Raw genomic sequence first — 25,029 nt, forward strand, 5'->3', positions numbered from 1 at the left:
GTTTGACTCTCTGTGACCCCATAAACTACAGCACACCAGGCTTCCCTCTCCTTCATCATCTCCCTGAGCTTGCTCAAGCTCATGTCCATTGAGGCAGTGATACCATCCAACCGTCTTGTCCTCTGCCATCCCCTTGTCCTTCTGCTTTCAATTTTTCCAAGCACATATATATTTATATGTCAGACTCTGAATATATACATTTATATGTATATAGAGAGATATATATTTGTCATATATATATCAACCAAAAGGATATATTAAGTAAATGATATGCATGTAAATTATTAATTAATATGGAACATATGTGGATTACTTTTAGAAAATTCTCTATAATTATTGAGTATATTTTAACTTACAAATTTAATGACAATTATTATGAGCCCCATCTTATGATTTTATTTTGCATAGTACACTTATATAGGTTTAATACTTTTAATTAATAATTCATAGAGTAAAAATGTTTTAAAAAGAAAAATAAAAATAGAAAGAAAAATAATTTGTATTTTGTGTCGTTATACAGTATTAAAATTCCATATTATTCTATTAAGTGATCAATTTTAAATCCTTAAATCTGTCTGGAGCTTTCAATGTTAATGTTTAGAAAGAAGAATAAAAACAGAAGAAAATATTGAAAATTCAATGTAAACTATACTTGATGTATGAATATTAAAAATACTGTCTTTAAATATTTCTATTAAAAATAAATAAATATTTCTATACTATGTCAAAAAGCATAATGAGAGATAGAAAAACATATAATTTCTCCCTACAAATATAAAAGTGAGATAAAATATATAAAATATTTTTATTGAAGCAAAATTTGCACACACTGATTCTCAATATATATAATTTGAAAAGTTTTGTCATACTAGCATCTGAGAAAATACCATGAAAATTAAGATAATCAAAATATATATTTACTCCCAAAGTGATTTTTTGTGCTTTGTGATCCTTCTCAATACTCTTCCACTGCTCCATTTCCATGCAATTTCTCATGTATTTGAAATATTATGGAATAGTTTGCACTATGTAGAATTTAGCTTATATGCAGAGTACATCATGAGAAATGCTCGGCTGGAAGAAGCACAGGCTGGAATCAAGATTGCTGGGAGAAATATCAATAACTGCAGATGTGCAGATGACACCACCCTTATGGCAGAAAGTGAAGAGGAACTGAAAAGCTTCTTGATGAAAGTGAAAGTGGAGAGTGAAACAGTCGGCTTAAAGTTCAACATTCAGAAAAGGAAGATCATGGCATCTGGTCCCATCACTTCATGGGAAATAGATGGGAAACAGTGGAAACAGTGTCAGACTTTATTTTGGGGAGCTCCAAAATCACTGCAGATGGTGACTGCAGCCATGAAATTAAAAGAGGATTACTCCCTGGAAGAAAAGTTATGACCAACCTAGGTAGCATATTGAAAAGCAGAGACATTACTTTGCTGACTAAGGTCCATTTAGTCAGGCTATGGTTTTTCCAGTGGTCATATATGGATGTGAGAGTTGGACTGTGAAGAAAGCTGAGCACCGAAGAATTGATGCATTTAAACTGTGGTGTTGGAGAAGACTCCTGAGAGTCCCTTAGACTGCAAGGAAATCCCACCAGTCCATTCTGAAGGAGATCAGCCCTGGGATTTCTTTGGAGGGAATGATGCTGAAGCTGAAACTCCAGTACTTTGGCCACCTCATGTGAAGAGTTGACCATTGGAAAAGATTTTGATGTTGGGAGGGATTGGGGGCAGGAGGAGAAGGGGACGACCGAGGATAAGATGGCTGGATGGCATCACTGACTCGATGGACTTGAGTCTGAGTGAACTCCGGGAGATAGTGATGGACAAGGAGGCCTGGAATGCTGCAATTCATGGGGTCGCAAAGAGTCAGACACGACTGAGTGACTGAAATGAACTGAACTGAACTCAAGGTAGAATTTTATATAAATGGAGTCACAGAGAATGTGATCATTCTTGTTTGCCGTTTTTACTCAGCATAGTTAATGTGAGATTCACCCATGATGATAGATGTATAAATAGTCTATTATCAGTTCAGTTCAACAGTCATGTCCGTCTCTTTACTATCGCATGGACTGCAACAGGCAAAGCTTCCCATCCATCACAAACTCTCAGAACTTGCTCAGACTCATGTCCATCAAGTCGGTGAAGCCATCCAACTGTCTCATCCTCTGTCGTCCCTTCTGCCTTCAATATTACCCAACATCAGGGTATTTTCCAATGAGTCAGCTCTTCACATGAGGTGGCCAAAGAATTGGAGTTTCAGTTACAGCAAATGTCCTTCCAATGAATATTGAGGACTTATTTCCTTTAGGATTGATGGATTTGATCTCCTTGCAGTCCAAGGGACTCTAAGGGTCTTCTCCAAAGCCACAGTTCAAAAACATCAATTCTTTGGCACTCACCTTTCTTTAAGTCTAACTCTCACATCCATACATGACTACTGGAAAAACCATAGCTTTGATTAGATGGGCCTTTGTTGGCAAAGTAATGGCTGTACTTTTTTAGCATGTTTTCTAGGTTGGTCATAGCTTTTCTTCCAAGGAGCAGAGTTTTTAAGTTTCATGGCTGTAGTTACCATCTGCAGTGATTTTGGAATCCAAAAAAATAAAGTCTGTCACAGTCTCCATTTTTTAACCATCTATTTGCATGAAGTGATGGGACCGGACCATACTACCTGCCTCCTGAGAAATTTGTTTGCAGGTCAAGAAGCAACAGGTAGAACTGGACATGGAACAACACACTGGTTCCAAATTGGGAAAGAAGTATGTCAAGGCTGTATGTTGTCACCCTGCTTATTTAACCTATATGCAGAGTACATCATGGGAAATGCTGGGCTACTTGAAGCATAAGCTGAATTCAAGATGGCTGGGAGAAATATCAATAACCTCATATACACAGAGTGACACCACCCTTATGGCAGAAAGCGAAGAGCTAAAGAGTCTCGATGAAAGTGGAAAAGCTGGCTTAAAACTAAACATTCAAAAAACTAAGATCATGGCATCTGGTCCCATCACTTCATGGCAAAAACAAGGGTAAACAATGGAAACAGAGACAGACTTTCTTTGCCTGGGCTCCAAAATCACTGCACATGGTGAGAACAGCCATGAAATTAAAAGACACTTGCTCCTTTGAAGAATAGCTATGACCAACTTAGACAGCATATTAAAAAGCAGAGGCATTACTTTGCCAACATAGGTCTGTCTAGTCAAAGCTTCGGTTTTTCCAGTAGTCATTTATGGATGTGAGAGTTGGACTATAAAGAAAGCTGAGCTCTAAAAAAATCGATGCTTTTGAACTGTGGTTTTGGAGAAGAATCTTGAGAGTCCCTTGGACTGCAAGGAGTTCAAAAGAATCAATCCTAAGGAAATCAGTCCTGAATATTCATTGGAAGGTCTTTTGCTGAAGTTGAAACTCCAATACTTTGGCCACCTGATGTGAAGAACTGACACCTTGGAAAAGACTCTGATGCTAGGAAAGTAGGAAGTCAGGAAGAGAAGGGAAGGACAAAGGAGATAGTTGTATGTCATCACTGACTCGATGGACATAAGTTTGAATGAATTGCAGGAGTTGGTGATGGACAGGAAGACCTGGTGTGCTGCAATTCATGGGGTTGCAAACAGTCAGACACGACTGAGCGACTGAACTGAACTGAACTGAGAGACTGAACTGAACTGAACTTAGAGACTGAACTGAATTGAACTGGTGGGACCAGATGACATGATCTTAGTTTTTTGAGTGCTGAGTTTTAAGACAGTTTTTTTTACTCTCCTCTTTCACTTTTTATCAAGACTCTTTAGTTCTTCTTCTCTTTCTGCCATAAGGGTGGTGTCATACTGTGTATATGAGGTTATTGATATTTCTCCCAGCAATCTTGAATCCAGCTTGTGCTTCATCTAGCCTGGCACTTCGCATGATGTACTCTGCATATAAGTTAAATGACAATATACAGTCTTGATTTACTCCTTTCCAAGTTTGGAACCAGTCTGTTGTTTTGTGTCCAGTTCTAACTCTTTCTTCTTGACCTGCATACAGATATCTCAGGAAGCAAGTAAGGTGGTCTGGTATTTCTTTAAGAATTTTCCAGTTTGCCGTGATCCACACAGTTAAAGACTTTGGCATAGTCAATAAATCAGAAGAAGATGTTTTTCTGCAACTCTTGCTTTTTCTATGATTTAATAGATGTTGGCAATTTGATCTCCGGTTGCTCTGCCTTTCCTAAATCCAGCCTGAACATCTGGAACTTCACGGTTCACATCATGCTGAAGCCTGTCTTGAAGGATTTTGAGCATTACTTTGCTAGCGTGTGAGTTGAGTGCAATAGTGTGGTAGTTTGAACATTCTTTGGCATTGCCTTTATTTGGGGTTGGAATAAAAACTGATGTTTTCCAGTCCTGTGGCTACTGCTCCATTGGCATACTGCAGAGATTTCTTATTCTATTTTGCAATTCTGTAATAGTTCATTTGCTATCTCTAGTTTCTCTGGCAGAACATATTCAAACCTTTGCTTCTGCTTATTTTTTAGATTTTTTTTATTGAGTTTATACATTCTGGATACATGTCTTTTATCAGACATATTATTTGCAGATATTTTCTCCAAATGTGTCTTGTAGAGTAGAAGTGTAGAAGTTCTAACTTTTTTACATGTTTTTTTTTCCTTTTATAGATAATGCTTTTGGGGCACATCTAAGAAATCTTTGGCCCAAAGTTACAGAGAATCTCTATCTTATCTTTTTTCTGGAAGGTATATATTTGAAATTTTACATTTGCACTCTGATCTAATATTGTCAAATTATCCTCCATGATATTACATTTGGATTGAAGGAAAATTGACAAGTGTTAACAAAATCTTACAAACTGTATAATCCATATGCAATCAAGAAGATAATCCCCTATATTGTTTCTCCTTAGTACAATTTTTATTTAGATGTTCAATTTCCCAGAATAAATATTACATTCCCCCAATTTGCATCTACATTTGATAATGCAACTGTATCATGAGGGTTTAGATGTGAGGAGAAATGATATAGACTCATTCTTTTTAGTATCTTTAATATAATGAATATCACCTCCACTTTTTTATTCACTTTATTACACTGGATATAGATATGTTATCTCTAATCTTGAAAGTGAAAGTGAAGTAGCTCAGTCGTGTCTGACTCTGTGACCCCATGGACTGTAGCCTACAACGCTCTTCCATCCATGGGATTTTCCAGGCAAGAGTAATGGAGTGGGTTGTCATTTCCTTCTCCAGAGGATCTTCTCAACCCAGGGATTGAACCTGGGTCTCCCACATTGTAGGAAGTTGCTTTATCATCTGAGCCACCAAGATTATGCCATCAGATAATGAAACAATTCTAAGAATGACTGTGTAAAAATGCAGAAGTTATTAAAATTTATTAACAATCATCTGGATTAAAGCCCCCACACCAATCCCAGATCACCTAATCACCAACTGTCATGGGTAAGAAAAAAGCTTTCAAGTATTTAAAACTTACTTTATGTTACATGACGCTTACATTTTCAAAGAACTAACAAAGAGTTTGGTATTCAAAGTAAGTTATTTCATGGAAAAAAATCCTTATGTATGTGATGATGACTTTCTAATAGCATAACAAATTAGGATATTATTGACATTTTTTATTCCATGGCCAAATATTTGTTGAATTGCTACTCTTCCTGCCTTTGTATTAACCTATCATTTTTACAACACAAGGAAAGATGAATTAAAAAATATATATATATATATTTCTGTGTGTTTGAGCATTGGCTTGTTCTTACCATGTTTTTCAAATTCTATAAGAGAAAAATTTATTCAATATCCAAAAAAATATTTTCAAGTGTATTCTATATGCCTTCAACTAACTAAATGCTTCGAAAACAAAAGTCGTCACATAATTATATAATCCTTGACATTTTCTGAAAATATTTTGTTCATGAAACCTTTAGAGTAGATATGTTCAAATGCTAAATTCACACATAATTACTTGTTTTGGGCTTCCCTGGTGGCTCAATGGTAAAGAATCTGTCTACCAATGTAAGAGATAAGGGTTCGATCACCCACATGCCTCAGAACAACTAATCCCATGCAACTTAAATATGAAGACTGTGTTCTGGAGCCTGGGAGCTGCAGCTACTGAAGCTAGCAAGCCCCAGATCCCATATTCTGCATTGAGAGAAGCCATCATGATAAGAAGCCCATGCACTGCAACTAGAGAGCAGTCCCCACTCACCACAAGTAGAGAAAAGCTTGTGCAACAACAAAAATAAATAAATAAAATTATTTTTAAATGACCTGTTTTATATCAGGTCTAATATCTCTGTATTATAAACATTATAGGACAGAAAAAAGAGTTTTATAAGTTATTATTGTTTTAGGTGTTTTGGATTGCAGTGCATGACTGGAAGATAGTAGAAACAAAATTCAAATATATATTTAATTGGACTCAGTTGTGTTATTACATGCCAAATGCTTTAAAACATCTGCTTGCACATAATGCTCATTTAAGTGAATTGGGTTATCATAAAAAGTGTGGGTTTTATTTTATTCAATCTTTTTCTTCATTTATTGTTGGCAACATTTCTTCCAAAATCGTATTTCCTTGACACTAGGTACTTACATATTTTGACTCAATTAATTTATAATTGGTGTTGTTGTTGTTCAGTGGTTCAGTCACCCAATCTTTCGTGACCCCATGGACTGCAGTACCCCAGCCTTCCCTGTCCATCACCATCTCCTGGAGCTTGCTCAAACTCATGTCCATTGAGTCAGTGATGCTATCGAACCATCTTATCCTCTGTTTCCCCCTTCTCCTCCTGCTTTCAATCTTTCCCAGCATCAGGGTCTTTTCTAATGAGTTGGCTCTTATCAGGTGGCCAACCTGATAAGTTTCAGCTTCAGCATCAGTCCTTCCAATGAATATTCAGGATTGATTTCCTTTAGGATTGACAGGTTTGATCTCCTTGCAGTTCAAAGGACTCTCAAGATTCTTCTCCAACATTACAGTTCAAAAGCATCAATTCTATGGTGCTTAGTTTTCTTCATGGTCCAATTCTCACATCCATTGACATGACTAATGGAAAAACTATTAAATATTATCACTTCTTTTCAAAACTTAAATTTAATTGGACCAAAAATCCAGGAAAGATCTGGGATCAAAAACAAGGTGCATTTTTTTTTTTTTCTTAAAGTTCAAGCTCCGTTTTCTATACAAAATTGCAAGACTTAAAATTTTAGTAAAACCCTAGTTTCTTTCTTTTGGCGGTTAAAAGAGGTGGGTATTAAAGATACTATTCAGCATACTAGGTGATTTCATTGTAGTTTTGATTCACATTTCCCTGAAGATTTTCCGCACTGAATGTCTTTCCATGTAACTTATGATAATTTTTATTTCTTCTTAGAAAAAAGTGTCTATTTAGCTCCTCTGTCCATTTTAAAATAGATTGTTTGCTTTTTCCTGATTTCTGTGAATCTTTATATATTTTGACTGTTAATCCCCTTCTCAGATATATAGTTTGAAATATTTTTACTCATTCTGTAGGTTGCCTATTAATCTTGTTGGTTATTTCTTTTCCCTTTCAGAAGAGAGTAGAATAGGAGTTGCCAGGGACTGGGAAGTGCAGAAAATTTTGAGTGGTTGAATAAATTCTGGAAGGCTACAACAAAACAATTGCTGAAGAAATTATATGTTATCTAACATAGATAAGTAATAGTGAGGAACAGTTGATGTTTTACAAATGTTATCAAATGAATATTTAATAACTTATTCATTTAATAAGTGGATATTTAATAATTTAATATTAAATGATATTAATGTTAATATTTAATAACATTTTGATAGTTAAATTATTTAAATGTTCTAAATATGTATGCCTGTAGAAATAGCTACTTTCATCTTATGGTGGTGATTTAGTCAGTGAGTCCTATCCGATTCCTGTGACCCCATGGACTATAGCCTGCCAGGCTCTTCTGTCTATGACATTTCCCAAGCAAGAATACTGGAGTGGGTTGCCATTCCTTCTCACTTTTCAGGGGATCTTCCCTACCAAGAGATCAAAGTCATGTCTCTGGCATTGCAGTCGATCTCCTACTTTGCAGGCATGTTCTTTACCAACTGAGCTACAAGGGGAGCCCATTTCCATCCTATAAACAGATAGAGTAGAGTTCCTTGTGCTATACAGTAGGTCCTTATTATCTCCCAATTCATCCCTCCCCTCCCTATTCCCTGGCACTTGTAATTATGTTTTCTACATCTATGACTCTATTTCTGTTTTATAAATAAGCTCGTTTGTACAACTTTTTAGACTCTACATATAAGAAATATCATGTGATATTAGTTTTTCTGACAAGAAATAATATTTGTATGATATTCTCTAGTCCTATCCATGTTACTGCAAATGGTATCATTTCATTTTTAACGCCTGAGTAATATTCCACTGTATATATGTACCACATCTCATTTATCCATCCCACCAAGTTCTTTCTACTGTCTGGGCTAGTGCTATTGCATGGTCACTAGAAAAATGTTTTCTTCAAGATATATGGGTATACATTTGAGATTCTGTTAGTTTAGTAAAAGCAATAGGTGTCTGAGAAGGATATCATTCAGAAAGCTTGCCAATCACCTTCCTCATCCCAATATTCTTCTCCAGACCTTGCTTTTTACTATACTGTGGAAAGAAGAAAATGTCCACAGGCTCCAATCACCATATCTACCCTCCTACCATTTCTACCCATATACTCTGTTTCTTACTTGTTCTACCCATATACTCTGCTTTTTACCTGTTCCTATAAATGAGTTATATTTCCCTCTCCATTCTCTTGTCTATTGCAGAATATTGCTGTCTTAGTTTTTCCTGCTCTCTATTTCATTGCCAATTTTTCTCTATCCTACTCCCTTGAAACAACTTTCCTAGTCACCCACTGACCTATTTCTCTGCTTAATATAATTGTCAGTTGTCACTATCTTCAATTCTTTATACTCACTTTCTTTTAACACCCAGCAATTAGATTTTTATCTCCATGATTCCAAAACTACATTTATTAAGGTTATCATATCTTGCAGGTTGCTGTATCTATTAATAAGTTCTCAATAATTGAAAGTCTTAGCATAATGTGAATATTCAACATACTTCATACTTCTTGACCCACTTTCTTCACTGCTTACAGTTAAGTATTGAGGGACATTTACCTTAGGGCCATAGGACATTGATATAATTTTTATAGACTTTTTTCAGCAGATGGCAGTGTTATGCTATGGGGAAAGAACCTATTTTTTGATTTACACAAAAATGACACTTGTCTTTCTTGGAGCTTGATATTACACGGTTTTGATTTTAGTTCTGTCTTACTTGTCACTCCTTTTCAGTCCCCTTTGGTAGTTTATATGCTTCTCTTCAAGGTTTTTTTTTTTTTTTTTTTTTTATTTTTTTCTTAATGTTGGAGTATTCCTTTTATAATAACTTGGACATCTCTTGTGTATCCATGCCATTGCTTTTGATAATCTCATTCATTATTGTTGTTGTTTAGTTGCTAAGTTGTATCTGGCTCTTTTGAAACCCCATGAACTGTATGTAGCCCCACAAGGATTCTCTGCCCATGGGATTTCCTAGGCAAGAATACTGGAGTGGTTTGCCGTTGCTTTCTCCAGGGGATCTTCCCAACCCAGGGATCAAACCCAAGTCTCTCACATTGGCAGGCAGATTCTTTACCACTGAGTCCCCCAAGATGTCTCAGTCTCATTCATTACCATAGCTTTAAACACTCTTTATAGGAAAGTAACTCGCACACTCACATCTCTGTCTCAGACCACTTTCTTGAATTCCTTAATCTTATTTGAATTTCCACTTTAATATCCAGCATATATTTCAAACTAAAAGTTCTGAAACCAGAAGTCCTGACTTCCCTCTACACATATAGACCTAAACCTCCTCCTGCTGTACTGTAGTTTGATCTATCCCACTTGATAATAACTAAACCTTAAATCACCCAGTCTAAAAAATGAAAGTTTTCATTGACTCATGTTTCTTTTCTTGTACTCCTGTTTGTCAATTTGGAAGTAATATTGGCTCTACCTTCCAGGTATAGCCATATTCCCACTGCTTCCCCTCAGGTCCACCATTACTACCCTTGTCTAAACCACTTCCTCTCTCAACTTGAGTTGCTTCACCAGTCTTCTGACTCATCTGCTCCTTTACTACCTTCTATCTTCTCCCCTTCAGTCTATTTTCAACATGAATAAGAATGAACATTTTGAAGTGTAATGTAGTGTCACCTATCTGCTCACAGCCTTGCATGACTCTACAAATAATTTAAAGAAAACAAAATACATATGGTGGACTGTTAAGCCATCTTTAACCTGAACTTTCCTTCATTCCTGATCCTTTGCTTTCTCTCCTCACTGCCCATCCCAGCGTGGTATAACACAGATGTCGTGTGCTCTTTCCTGCAGATCATTACATTGGTGGTTGCTTCTGCCTAAAAGATCCTTTCCCACCTGTCTACATACTGTACTGCCATTTTAGGAGCTATTGGAACTGAAAATGCTCCCTACTTGCCTTTCAAATCTTTCTTGCAACTGTGGCAAAAACATGTGACCCAGACTACCCAGCTAGATTTATCCATACTTAATTTTCAAACTTTAACAGCAAAATTAGCTACACAATGTGCAAGGGACCAGTAGTTACCTTTTTGTGTTTGTTTTTTTTTTTCCAGGTAAAATTTGGTAAAATAGTTTGGGGCATTTTTTTCCCCTCACTGCTTATCCTCCCAATGACCTGCTGAAATATCTAGTATCTTCTAGCAAATTCTTTTTTTTTTTTTTTCATAACTCAACCTGAGCTGGTTTGCCTTGCGTATAACTAAGAATTTCAAGAAATAAAATAGCCATAATAAGCAAAGAATTCATACAAGTTTATAAGAATGGTATGTCAGTCAAAAATATCTGCAATTTATTAAAAATTTAAATGTACCTATCATTTGATCCTCAATTATTTTTCTGAGAAAGTACTATATGAGAAGGTTTGGTTTACAAAGATATATAGCAGAAGAATTATTTCATCATGTTTGTTGTAACAAAAAACTGGGAAGAGCTAAAACATCCACAAGCTGAAAAATGCTTAATACCTCCAAATATAACAGCACTATGAAATTTTATCCACTAGTTAAAAAAGAATTTTAATTTATACTTACTTCCCCGGAGAAGTTTGTGTGTTGTATGTTAGTTGCTCAGTTGTGTCTGACTCTTTGCAACCCTAGGTTCCTCTGACCATGGGATTTCCCAGGGAAGAATGCTGCAGTGGGTTGCCATTTCCTTCTCCGGGGATCTTCCAGACCCAGGGATCAAACCTGGATCTCCCACATCGCAGGCAGATTCTTTACTGTATGCGCCACAAGGAAAGCCATAAAGAAAAGAAATTGTGTATAAATACTAAAAGTATGAGATCATTTTATGAAAAATAAATCTTTAATATGCATTTATAATGTGCATTAATAAAGAATAATTGTAATTTTGAAAAACAACATTTATGGGAATATTGCTCATTGCTGGTTGTAAGATGACATGAATAAAACAAATATACTTTATTAATAACTGAAGATTTGGTAATCATAAAAAGTCATAACATCAGCTAGAGAATTTACTGTCTGCCTCTACCAGACATTGTAAAGTGTTTCTTTCACGTTTGCAACGTCCTTTGAAAAGTAAATAGCTACTAAACAAAAATGTAGCCAAATGTCCTAGGTCTGGAAATGCAGCCCTTCCTTCTGTTAGGAACTCTTCTTCCAAGGTTTCCAATGATTGGGGAAGCTTCCAAGAGACATATCATATTGCTCATAAACATTGTGTGTGTGTGTGTGTGCGCTACTTATTACAGATTGGCTTTTCTTTTTCATTCTCCCCTGCTTCATCTCATCCTTGTCTCATCTCTATGCAGCTGCTTGAGAGTTTTATAGTAGCCCTTGTGGACAGGAATTCACTTTTAACTAGCAGTGCCTATGCCTCCCAATGCTTGCACAACTCCCAGCCCTCCATTAAGTCATCAGGCTTGTGCATGATGACCCTCTCTCAAATTACATCTCACACTCTCTCACTAGACGTTGAAGTGATACTCCTTGTGTTTGAGTCCTATGAAGTTTTAAAGAAACCAAGTTTTCTCTTTCAGATGTCAGAATCAGCCCATGGAGTATAGTTGATAAGTTTCATTTTTTCAACCAAAAAAATATGAAAAAAAATATTTCAAAACACAATAAACCCCTTCCACAATAAAAACACTGTCCATTGTCACAAATGCTTTAGACATCCAATTCTGAATGTTTACTTGTGCTCTTTCAAAATACTGTCCAATTGTTGTTATTCAGGTGCTCAGCCATGCCAACTCTTTGTAACCCTATGGACTGCAGCATGACAGCCTTCCCTGTCATTTACTATCTCCCGGAGTTTCTTCAAACTCATGTCCATTGAATCAATAACGCCATACAACCATCCCGTTGTCTGTCGTCCCCTTCTCTTCATGCCCACAATCTTTCCCAGCATCAGGGTCTCTTCCAGTGAGTCAGTTCTTCACATCAGATAACCAAAGTATTGGAGCTCCAACTTCAGCATCAGTCTTTCCAATGAATACTCAGGGTTGATCTCCTTCAGAATGGACTGGTTGGATCTCCTTGCTATCCAAGGGACTCTCAAAAGTCTTCTCCAGCAACACAGTTCAAAGGCATCAATTCTTCAGTGCTCAGCCCTCTTTATAGTCCAACATTCACATGCATACATGACCACTGGAAAAATGATAGCCTTGACTAGATGGATCTCTGTTGGCAAAGTAATGTCTCTGCTTTTTAATATGTTGTCTAAGTTTATCATAGCTTTCCTTCCAAGGAGCAAGCATCTTTTTATTTCATGGCTACAGTCACCATGTGCAGTGATTTTGGAGCCTGAGGAAATAAATTCTGTCACTGTTTCCATTGTTTCCCCATCTGTTTGCCATGAAGTGGTGGGACTGAATGCCATGATCTTAGTTTTCTGGATGTTGAGTTTGAAACCAGCTTTTTCACTCTCCTGTTTCACCTTCATCAAGAGGCTCCTTAGTTCCTCTTTGCTTTCTGCATTAGGGTGGTGTCATCTGCATTTCTTAGGTTATTGATATTTCTCCCAGCAATCTTGATTCCAGTTTGTGATTTATCCCACCAAGCATCTTGTATGAAGTACTCTGCATATAAGTTAAAAAAGCAGGGTGACAATATACAGCCTTGATGTACTCCTTTGGCAATTTGGAATCAGTCTGTCGTTCCATACCCAGTTCTAACTGTTGCTTCTTGACCAGCATATAGACTTATCAGGTAAAAGATCAGGTGGGCTGGTATTCCCATCTCTTTAAGAATTTTCCACAGTTTATTGTGATCCATACAGTAAAAGACTTCAGTGTAGTCAATGAAGCAGTGGTAGATGTTTTTTCTGGAATGTCCTTGCTTTATCTGTAGTCTAATGGATGTTGGAAATTTGATCCAATAGGAAAGTACAAAGTTAACCAATTCATAAGAAGCTAATTTACATATTTATTATTTGTTTATTTTAAATTGTTTCTTCAAGTTTTTAATAACAAGCTCAAATATGTGACTTTCCTGAAGTGTATTTAAATGTTATTAACCTTTATTCTACTGCACTATGTGATAGCTATTAGGAAAATTATTTTTACCAGATACTACTTTAAGTTTTTACCCACATTAATGTATTAAATAATTAAAGTAGACTCTTAGGGATGGCACTGCTACTGTTCTCATTTCATAAATGAGCATACTGAAAATCAGAGGAATTGCAAGAAGTGAAATCAGAATCTTTCACATATTCAGTCGGAGTGATATTCTACGTTTTATAATAATGCACCATAGATCTAGGCTTTTCAAAGCCTTCTAAATTTCTCTGTTTTATTATATGAAAAAATGAATATATAAGAATAGATAACCTACTTTTATTCTCCTTTGTCAGGTAGGATTGGCTCTCCACTGAAATAAGGCAACAATATTTAAGGAAGATAAGGAAAAGACTCATATGAAATATAATCTTACTTTTAATCATATATGCAGAAAAAGAAAAAGCCTTAAATCATTCTTCAAAAAGTGGAACTACATTTCATATCAACTTTGAGGATCATTTCCATTTAATCAAAAGAAAAATAATGAGATTTTCTTGCTTATTATAGGCAACTAATACAAAAGGAAAACTGTCCTCACAGAAACTGCCTATAATGCAACACTTACCATGAACCTAAAGGTGTGGACATTGTACTAAAAGTGTGCTCAAGGTTTAATCTCAGCACGAGTTTGGCATCACCTAAGGTACCTTGTTTATTATAGTCTGTGAGTAATGACAATTAAGCATTATTCTTATTTTTCAAGTATTTTTTCTGGTCCAAGGTCAAACAGAAGTCAAAAATAAAGCATTAACAATATTCTTGATAAGTTTCTTCTAACTCATGAGTTACAAAGAATTTCATTCCTTTCTTCTAACAGCAGTATCCCATTGAGCATAGGTAAGCTGAGGAGTGATGAATACCCAATTAAGACAAATATTTCAACATAACCGAGACAAAAATATCCAATTGAATAGACTAAACTACAATGGCAAACACATTCTTTTATAGAAATGCACTTAGAATTTGCAATGGCTCATAGAGATGAAAACTTAAAAGTTATGGTTGATATTTTCAGTTCCATAGGCAAGGAAACTATAACTGAAGAATAGTACTTTGTCACAAAGTATGTATTAATGGCATTTGTTACTTCTCCAGATTTCTTTAATACTGTAAGTAAAGTTCACTGGATTAGGGGAAAACTTTCATTAAACACCAGAGCACAGAGACAAAGGCAGCATTATGTCTGTGGAATCTATTCCTGACATTACTGGGGTTTTTACTCACTGAAATGGAATTTGTCTTCTTGGTATCCTACTTCTTTTGTGATCAGGATGTTTTATAGAAACAGGAAGTCTCATGATCTTTAATATAATTGCCAGATTTTCATTAAAAAGAGGCTTCCCTGGTAGCTCAGCTGATAAAGAATCTACCTGCAATGCAGGAGACCCCAGTTTGATTCCTGGGTCAGGAAGATCTCCTTGAGAAGGGATAGGCTACCCACTCCAGTATTCTTATGCTTCCCTGGTGGCTCAGCTGATAAAGAATTCACCTGCAATGAGGGAGACCTGGGTTAGATCCCTGGGTTGGGAAGATCCTCTGGAGAAGGGAACTGCTACTCACTCCAGTACTCTCACCTGGAGAATTTCGTGGACTATTCCATGGGGTCGAAAAGACTTGACACATGACTGTGTGACTTTCACTTTGACACTTTCATTAAGGTACATGTGATGAGAGATTTTAATCTTATGCGTGTAAGAAGCTCAATAGATAATTTTCCTATGAGAAAAAAATAGGATATGCTTTGTTTCTCTTTGTGGCAGACGATGTGATGTCTCGTTTCATTTTTTGTTATGTCCTGCTATAATTGCCATCAATAGGTATTATTATTCAGTCACTCAGACGTGTCTGCCTCCTTATGACCCCATGGACTGAGCACCCAGGCTTCTATGTTCTTCACAATTTCCCAGAGCTTGCTCAAACTTATGTCCATTAAGTCAGTGATGCCATCCAACTATCTCATCTTCCGTTGTCCCCTTTCCTCCTGCCTTCAAGGTTTCTCATCAACAGGGTCTTTTCTAATGAGCTGGCTCTTTGCATCAGGTGGCCAAAGTATTGTTGCTTCAGCTTCAGCGTCAGTCCTTCCAATGAATATTCAGGACTGATTTCCTTTAGGATTGACTTCTGTGATCTCCTTGCAGTCAATAGGTACTAGGTTGCTGGAAAAGTATTTGCAGCTCAGACCCTGAATTTTAAATCATTATAATTAGGCTCAAACACATCTTTATTAATCAAAATAGGAACAATTACAATCAACACAGTTTTGCCAACAAGGAATAAGTGTTTTTTCCTGTAGCATAAAAATCCATACTTCAGGATTTGATGAACTCTTGGAAAGCATTTTTTGCATCCTGATGGTTATGGAAGTATTTTCCCTGTAAAAAGTTGTTGATATGCTTGAAGAAGTGGTAGTCAGTTGGCAACAGTTCAGGTGAATTTGGCAGATGAGGCAAAACTTTGTGGCCCAATTTGTTCAACTTTTGAAGCATTGGTTGTGTGAAATGTGGTTATGCATTGTCGTGGAGAAGAATTGGGCTCTTTCTGTTGATCAATGCTGGCTGCAGGCATTACAGTTTTTGGTGCATCTCATCAATTTGCTGAGCATAATTCTCAGACATAATGGTTTTACTGGGATTCAGAAAGTTGTATTGGATCATACTAGTAGCAGACTACCAAACAGTGACCATGACATTTTTTTGGTGCAAGTTTGGCTCTGGGAAGTGCTTTTGAGCTTCTTCTTGGTCCAGGTTGGTCATTGCCCATTGTTGTATAAAATGCACTTTTCATCGCACGTCACAGTCCAACTGAGAAACGGTTCATTGTTGTTGCACAGAATGAGAAGATGACACTTAAAAATATTGATTTTTTTGATTTGTGGTCAGCTCATGATGCACTCACTCATCAAGCTCTTTCACCTTTCCAATTTACTTCAAATGCCAAACGACCATAGAATGATTGACATTGAGTTCTTGGGTAACTTCTCATTTATTTGTAAGAGGATCAGCTTTGATGATTCTCTCAGTTGGTCATTGTCAACTTCCAATGGCTGGCCACTGTGCTCCTCATCTTCAAGGTTCTCATCTGCTTTGCAAATCTTCTTGAACCACCACTGGGTTTAGCAGTTTCTGGGCTAAACAGCTTGTTGTTGTTGTGAGTTGTCTTCACTGCTTTATGACCTATTTTAAACTTGCATAAGAAAATTGCTCACATTTGCTTTTTGTCTAACAGCATTTCCATAGTCTTAAATGAATATGAGATAAACGGCAAGTAATAATTCGTTAGGAAAAATAAAGCATTAAATGTGTATTAAATGAGGTAAAATGTAATCACACATTTAAGAATGTATTCCAATATCAAATGACATATTTCAACCATGCAAAACTGAAACTACTTTTGTACAAACCTAATAGAAATTTGAAATCCATGTGATCTGTTCTTTTAGCAAACAAAATTATGTGCTTCAGTTGATTTTTGTTTAATATCTCTATGTGTTTAGGAACATCTGTCTGTTTGGAGAACATAGTGTTTTTAAGAACATAGTTTTACTGATGAAAAAAGATGCCCTTGTAAATGATATGTATATAATTAGAATTCACACAAATTTTCTAATTTAGTTTGCTGGACTCAGTATAAAGACATCTTAACAGTTATTTTATAGACTGAGGTACAGGATAGACATATTGGAGAAAAACAAAATCTCTTCTTTTTTATGTAAGACAAACCAGATTTCATATTAAAAAGTAAGTTTGAGATAGTCGTTTTATTTTACAAATTGTTTCACTGATTAGCGTGCTAGTTGCTTTACTTCCAGTACCCATAAGAGACTGGCTCATTGGTTGGTTATTTATGATTAAGGTTATTTAGAATGAAGCCCTGATGGCTGGAAATGCCTACTTGCAATTTATTATCTTGTGTTTTATACTACCTCAGCTGTGAATAGCTGCACTAAGAAATCCAGAGGGACATAACTATTGATTTTTAAGCTTTAGGAAATAGCACATATGAACTTAGTCTTATTTGACATTGATCTGTAAAAGCAATTGTTTTTCAACTAAGAATTGCCAAAAATATACTGTTCTGTTTATCAGCAAGCTTTCAATTTCATAAACTCATTCTGAGAACACTAATGTGCAAGGTGAAAAAATATACAAATAGAAAAAAAGAAAGGCAAAAGTTGCCTCTAGGTGAATTAAACACAAAAAATTTGTCTCACCTCTGACTTAGCAACTGCACACTTGAATGATTTCCAAAGCCATTCAATCTGAAAACAAAATCAATACCATGTCTCTTTGGCAAGGTTGACAATGGCCACATAGACAAACTAAGGAAAAAAACGAAGGTGAATACGAAAGGAGAAACTATTGTGAATGTAAGGATAAAAGGTAACATCTAATATCAGGGCTGTACTTCTTGATACTAAATCATAATAAAGATGTCCTCAATTTCCTCTTGCTTCAATATTGAGGTAAATTACTGATGTGTTAGTTTCAGTTTTCCTTTTTGCTAAAATTTTAATTTTATTCTTTGGTTCCTCCAATTTAGGCCGTTTCTTTACACACTAAATATATCGGAAAGATGAATTTGTAAATAGTTGCACCTGATTAGTCAATCCATTCAGTATCAAAAATTGCCTCTGATGCTCTGTTGACCTAAATGCTGTGATTAATTATATCAAATATTCACTTCACATTCTTCACCCAGTCATTGTCTTTCTCATTTCTACCAGAGAAAAATGTAAAATATATAAATCAGCTATGAAGATCAAATCATTTCTTCAGTTTGGATTGAATGGTCAAATGGTAGAATGAGGTTCACAAGTTCATTTTTTTATTTGTAAATTTTCATGCAGACTTTTTGGGATGCATTTTAGTTCTTACATGCGAAGTTGATAATTGTTTAACATAAACTGTGTTTTAAAATAAGTTCACTTATTTATATATGGCTTTTCTATTTTCCAAATGTATCTTTCTTACTAATATACTGTCGTGTGTTTATATGTGCATGCACACACACATGATTAGTTATGTCTAACTCTTAGCAGCCCCATGGACTATAGCCTGCCTGGCCCTTCTGTCCATAGAATTTTCCAGGCAAGAATACTGAAGTGGGTTGCCATTTGCTAACCTAGGAGATTATCCCAACCATGGGATCAAACCCATATCTCTTGTGTCTCCCGTATTGGCATCAAGATTCTTTACTACTAGCACTGCATGGGAAGCCTTAATACACTGCCATACAAGCTATAGTTTTCTTTGTAGCATACACCATGCTGATGATAAGCAAGCACATATTTTTATGTTAAGTAGAGCACTTTAGTTATTTAAAAAAAAGAAACAGAGCTTAAAACAGTTAAAAGAACTACCTTACTGATTCATATCACTGCCAAGTCCATACACAATACTAGCTTGAACAGTTACATCCATGTGGTCAAACGCTCAAATAAACCACCCCTTCTCACACACACACACACACACCCCACATACATATGTATGCACACCACTTCCCCAAGTCTTTAGTCTCCATCTCTTATGTCCCTAAATATATGAGCTAATTATCTCCCCCTGAATTGAATGTTCTTCAAAGATAAGACCATCCTAACTTCCCAGAAATGAAAGTGAAGGGTTAATGCAGCCATAATAGGGAAAGTGGAGATGTGCCCGCAGGCGGGGCTCTCTGTGTGAGCTGAACATGCTTGCAAGCAAGGCGTTCTGCCAAGGAGTCTGGACACAGCCTTGAGTTTAATGGTCCCTTGTAAACGAGGGAACATTCCCTTCTTGTGATAAGAAGGAGGAGGAAGGCTCTGGACAGACACTGCAGTAAGCAGAATTTTCACTCCCTTTTTCTGTACAATAACATTTATGCACATGCGCTATACAAGGCTTGGTCATACTGTCTGGAATTCTGCCCAGGGAGGCTATATAAAAGTAAACCACAAGCCTGCTTGCTTGCGCAGTTATTATTTTTCCTCTGGCCAGAGTGGTGTCTGTCTCTTGTGTGTGTCTTGTCTTTTATGTCATTTCACTTGTAATCTCCAACAGAAAGGACTATTTCGAAACTCCTGCAATCTGATTATTGAACTCCAAATGTTAGTAACTGGGATTAAGATCAAAAGTACCCAGATAAATGGTCAATCTTGGGCTTTGGCCAATGTATAAGACATGAACCATGAAAGAGACAATTTTCTCAAATAGGGTAAATAAGTGAAAAAAAAAAAAAAAGAGCAAGAGGAGAAGGAAAAGAGATAGTATTCATGAGGTTAAAAAAATAAGATGTTCATAACAGAATAATAAAGCACTAAGAGGACTTGATCAGTTCTATATCTTATTCTGTAGCATGCATGCATGCTAAGTTGCTTCAGTCATGTCTCTTTGTGACCCCATGGACTGTAGCCCACCAGGTTCCTCTGACCATGGAATTCTCTAGACAACAATATTGACGTGTATTGCCACTCCCTCCTTTAGGAATTCTGTAGCATAGGACTGGACCAAAAAAAATAATAATAAATATATATATATATATATATATATATATATATATATAGTGTCTTTTAATTTCATGGCTGCAGTCACTGTAACTTATTCATATTATTGGATTGAGTATTGATTATAATTAATAATGACAACTCAAAGTTAATTAACTATAATTAACAATGATAGCTCATATTTAATGATAAAATGTTTTAATATTTAAAGATTAATATTCTTCATAGAAAGTTACATGTTAATGTAGTACATAATTTTGTGACAGATTATAGTCAATAAATAGTCTAGTCAATAAAATATAGCCTAGTCAATAAAATCAATGCAATCAATATATCAATAAAATAAATTAAATATATGGTAAAATAATTAACCTCCAATTAAAATAAATAAATTCATATTAAAAAAGGTAGAATCAATAACATATTTCTAAACAATTAGATAATTTATTAATTTAATTCTGTAGGGGAGGTGAAAAGAATGAGTGAATACAGATAGAAGAAAAACAGCTTAAATTTCTGAATACTTAAAGAAGTGCACTAATATGTTTAAATTAATGATAGATATTGAATCATTATAACATTTTGAATTTATTAATGTATATGATACTTATATATGTAATACAATGTAATATGAATGTATATTACTTATATTCTTTGTAGCCAAAAATGGAGAAGCTCTATAGCATCAGCAAAAACAAGACTGGGAGCTGACAGTGGTTCAGATCTTGAAATTCTTATTGTCAAATTCAGACTTAAATTGAAGAAAGTGGGAAAACCACTAGACCACTCAGATATGACCTAAATCAAATCCCTTATGATTATACACTGGAAGTGAGAAATAAATTTAAAGGACCAGATTTGATAGACAGAGTGCATGATGACTATGGACAGATGTTCATGATATTGTACAGGAGACAGGGATCAAGACCATTCCCAAGAAAAACAAATGCAAAAAAGCAAAATTGCTGTCTGAAGAAGCCTTACAAATAGCTGAGAAAAGAAGAAAAAAGAAAAGGAGAAAGGGGAAGATATAAGCATCTAAATGCAGAGTTTCAAAGAATAGCAAGGAGAGATAAGAAAGCCTTCCTCAGTGATGAATGCAAAGAAATAGAGGAAAACAATAGAATGGGAAAGACTAGAGATCTCTTCAAGAGATCTTCAAGACTAGAGAAAATTAGATACCAAGGGAACATTTCATGCAAAGATGGGTTCAATAAAGGAGAGAAAATGTATGGACCTAACAGAAGCAGAATATACTAAGAAGAGGTGGCAAGAATACACCAAAGAACTGTACAAAAAAGATCTTCATGACCCAGATAATAACGATGGTGTGATCACTTATCTAGACCCAGACATCATGAAGTGTGAAGTAAAGTGGGCCTTAGAAAGCATCACTACAAACAAAGCTAGTGGAAGTGATGGAATTCCAGTTAAGCTATTTCAAATCCTGAAAGATGATGCTGTGAAAGTGCTGCACTCAGTATACCAGCAAATTTGGAAAACTCAGCAGTGGCCACAGGACTGGAAAGGTCGGTTTTCATTCCAATTCCAAAGAAAGGCAATGCCAAAGAATGTCCAAACTACTGTACAATTGCACTCATCTCACATGCTAGCAAAGTAATGCTCAAAATTCTCCAAGCCAGGCTTCAACAATATGTGAACCGTGAACTTGCTGATATTCAAGCTGGTTTTAGAAAAGGCAGAGGAACCAGAGATCAAATTGCCAACATCTGCTGGATCATGGAAAAAGCAAGAGAATTCCAGAAAAACATCTATTTCTGCTTTATTGACTATGCCAAAGCCTTTGACTGTCAAATCTATAACTGTGTAAATAAACTGTGACTATAAACTGTGGAAAATTCTGAAAGAGATGGGAATACCAGACCACCTGACCTGCCTCTTGAGAAACCTGTATGCAGATCAGGAAGCAATAGTTAGGCATGGAACAAAAGACTGGTTCCAAATAGGAAAAGGGGTACATCAAAGCTGTATATTGTCACCCAGCTTATTTAACTTATATGCAGAATATATCATGCAAAACACAGGGATGGCGGAAGCACAAGCTGGAATCAAGATTGTTGGGAGAAATAGCAATAACATCACACATGGAGATGGCATCACCCATATGGAAGAAAGTGAAGAAGAACTAATGGGCCTCTTAATGAAAATGAAAGAGGAGAGTGAAAAAGTTGGCTTAAAGCTCAGCATTCAGAAAAGTAAGATTATGACATCCAGTCCCATCACTTCATGGCAAATAGATGGGGAAACAATGGAAACAGTGGCTGACTTTATTTTTCTAAGTTTGAAATCACTGCAGATGGTGATCGCAGCCATGAAATTAAAAAAAGCTTCCTCCTTGGAAGGAAAGTTATGACCAACCTAGACAGCATATTAAAAAACACAGATATTACTTTGTCAACAAAGGTCCATCTAGTCAAGTCTGAGTGAACTCTGGGAGATGGTGAAGGACAGGGAGGCCTGGCATGCTGCGATTCATGGGATCGCAAAGAGTCGGACATGACTGAGCAACTGAACTGAACTGAACTGAACTGATGGTTTTCCAGTGGTCATGTATGGATATGAGAGTTGGACTATAAAGAAAGCTGAGCACAGAAGAGTTGATGCTTTTGAACTGTGGTGTTGGCGAATACTCTTGAGAGTCCCTTGTACTGCAAGGAGACCCAACCAGTCCATCCTAAAGGATATCAGTCCTAGGTGTTCATTGGAAGGACTGATGTTGAAGCTAAACTCCAAAACTTTGGCCAGCCAATGCGAAGTGCTGACTCATTTGAAAAGACTCTGATGCTGGGAAAGGAAGGAGAAGGGGACAACAGATAATGAGATGGTTGGATGGCATCACCGATTCAATGGACATGAGTTTGGGTAAAATCTGGGAGCTGATGATGGACAGGGAGGCCTGGGTGCTGCGGCTCAGGACTGCAAAGAGTCGGACATGACTGAGCAACTGAACTTAACTGAATGTACGTGAACAATGAAGCATTTTTATTTTAAAATGACAAAATTTAACACTTTGGAAATTGCATTCATTGAAAATGTCTAAAATATACATTTCAATAAAATTCAATTTAAAATTAGTCAAAGGAGTACACAGTGATACAAATTAATTTTTTGCTCTTTTTGAGACTGAAGAAGTTCCCTTCTATTCAGGGTGTGATGAAGTTTTTCATCATGAAACAATGTTAGATTTTGCCAAAAACTCTTTCTGCATCTATTAAGATAATCATATATTTTCTTTAGTACATTTATGTGAAGATTTATGTTGAATGAATTTCTGACTTTTAGTCTGTGTTTAAAATAACCAGGCAAACTATATTTGATGAGGATGCATTACAAATTCCTTGTTTCAATTTACTAATATTCTATTGACCAGGCTTCTATCTATGTTCCTTACAGATACTGATTCTTTAGTTTGCTTTTATTGTAATATCTTTATTGAGTTTTTGTGTTAAGTTGATACTTGACTCATAAAAATGAACAACTTTGGAAAAGAGCCCTCATTCCTTATTTGAATACAGACTGTGCAGAATTGGTATTATCTATTGATGCTTTTGAACTGTGGCGTTGGAGAAGATTCTTGAGAGTCCCTTGGACCGCAAGGAGATTCAACCAGTCCATTCTGAAGGAGATCAGCCCTGGGATTTCTTTGGAAGGAATGATGCTAAAGCTGAAACTCCCCTACTTTGGCCACCTCAGGCGAAGAGTTGACTCATTGGAAAAGACTTTGATGCTGGGAGGGATTGAGGGCAGGAGGAGAAGGGGACGACACGATGAGATGGCTGGATGGCATCACTGACTCGATGGGCATGAGTCTGAGTGAACTCCGGGAATTGGTGATGGACAGGGAGGCCTGGCATGCTGCTATTCATGGGGCCGCAAAGAGTCATACACGACTGAGAGACTGAACTGAACTGATTCATTAAATGCTTGATAGAATTCCTGAGGATGTCATTACATGTGGAATTTTTGATTTGATATGATGAAGACTGTAAGTTAAATTCAATTTATTTAAATTTCTTTAATAGATGTAAGACTATTCACTGTATTTTTTTTTTGAAAAATCTTTAACAGTGTGTTTCCTTAAACAATTGTCCAGTGAATTTAGTTTTTCCACTTTAAGGGCATATAGGGATTTGTAATACATATCTTCTCAATAGCCTTTTAGTGTCTAGAAGTATGAAAGCTTTTGTGTACACCTCTTTTCTTTTCCAATTTTGGTAATTTGTAACTTTTCTTTATTTTTATGGTTAATCTAAGCAAAGATTTATGAAGTTTATTGGTTTACCTTGGTGAGTGGTACAGGCACACTGAACAATAATACAGAGTTTCCTATAGTTGTATAGAGCATTATATAGATTTCAAGTAGATCAGGTTGGTAAATAGTGTTTACTTTTTTTCCATCCTTACTGGCATCTAATGGACTTGGTCTATTAATTCCACAAAAACAGAAATATAAGTTTTAATGTCTCCAATTATCTTTGCAGAATTGTCTATCTCTCCTTTTAATTATATCAGTTTTACTTTAGATACTTTTAGATGCATAGGCGCTTAGCATTGTATTTTCTTGGTTAATTCACCCTTTTATCATTATATAATGCCCCTGTCCAAAGACAATGTTCTTAACTGCCCTTCTTCCAAAGGCTAAATCTCTTTTTCTTTATTTAGAATATTATTTATGTAGGCTACCATGTTTTTCCTACAGGAACTTATGGTCTGCTTCCCCAGACAAGCACCATAGGGATGACTTTGTCTGCAATCTCACCCTGCCTTTGAGCTTTCTCATGAATATGTACTGATATTTGCATGCTACATGGAAACAGGAAGCATAAATTACTTTAT

Source organism: Ovis aries, chromosome 22, assembly GCF_016772045.2.
Source record: "Ovis aries strain OAR_USU_Benz2616 breed Rambouillet chromosome 22, ARS-UI_Ramb_v3.0, whole genome shotgun sequence".
In the NCBI taxonomy this organism is placed as follows: domain Eukaryota; kingdom Metazoa; phylum Chordata; class Mammalia; order Artiodactyla; family Bovidae; genus Ovis; species Ovis aries.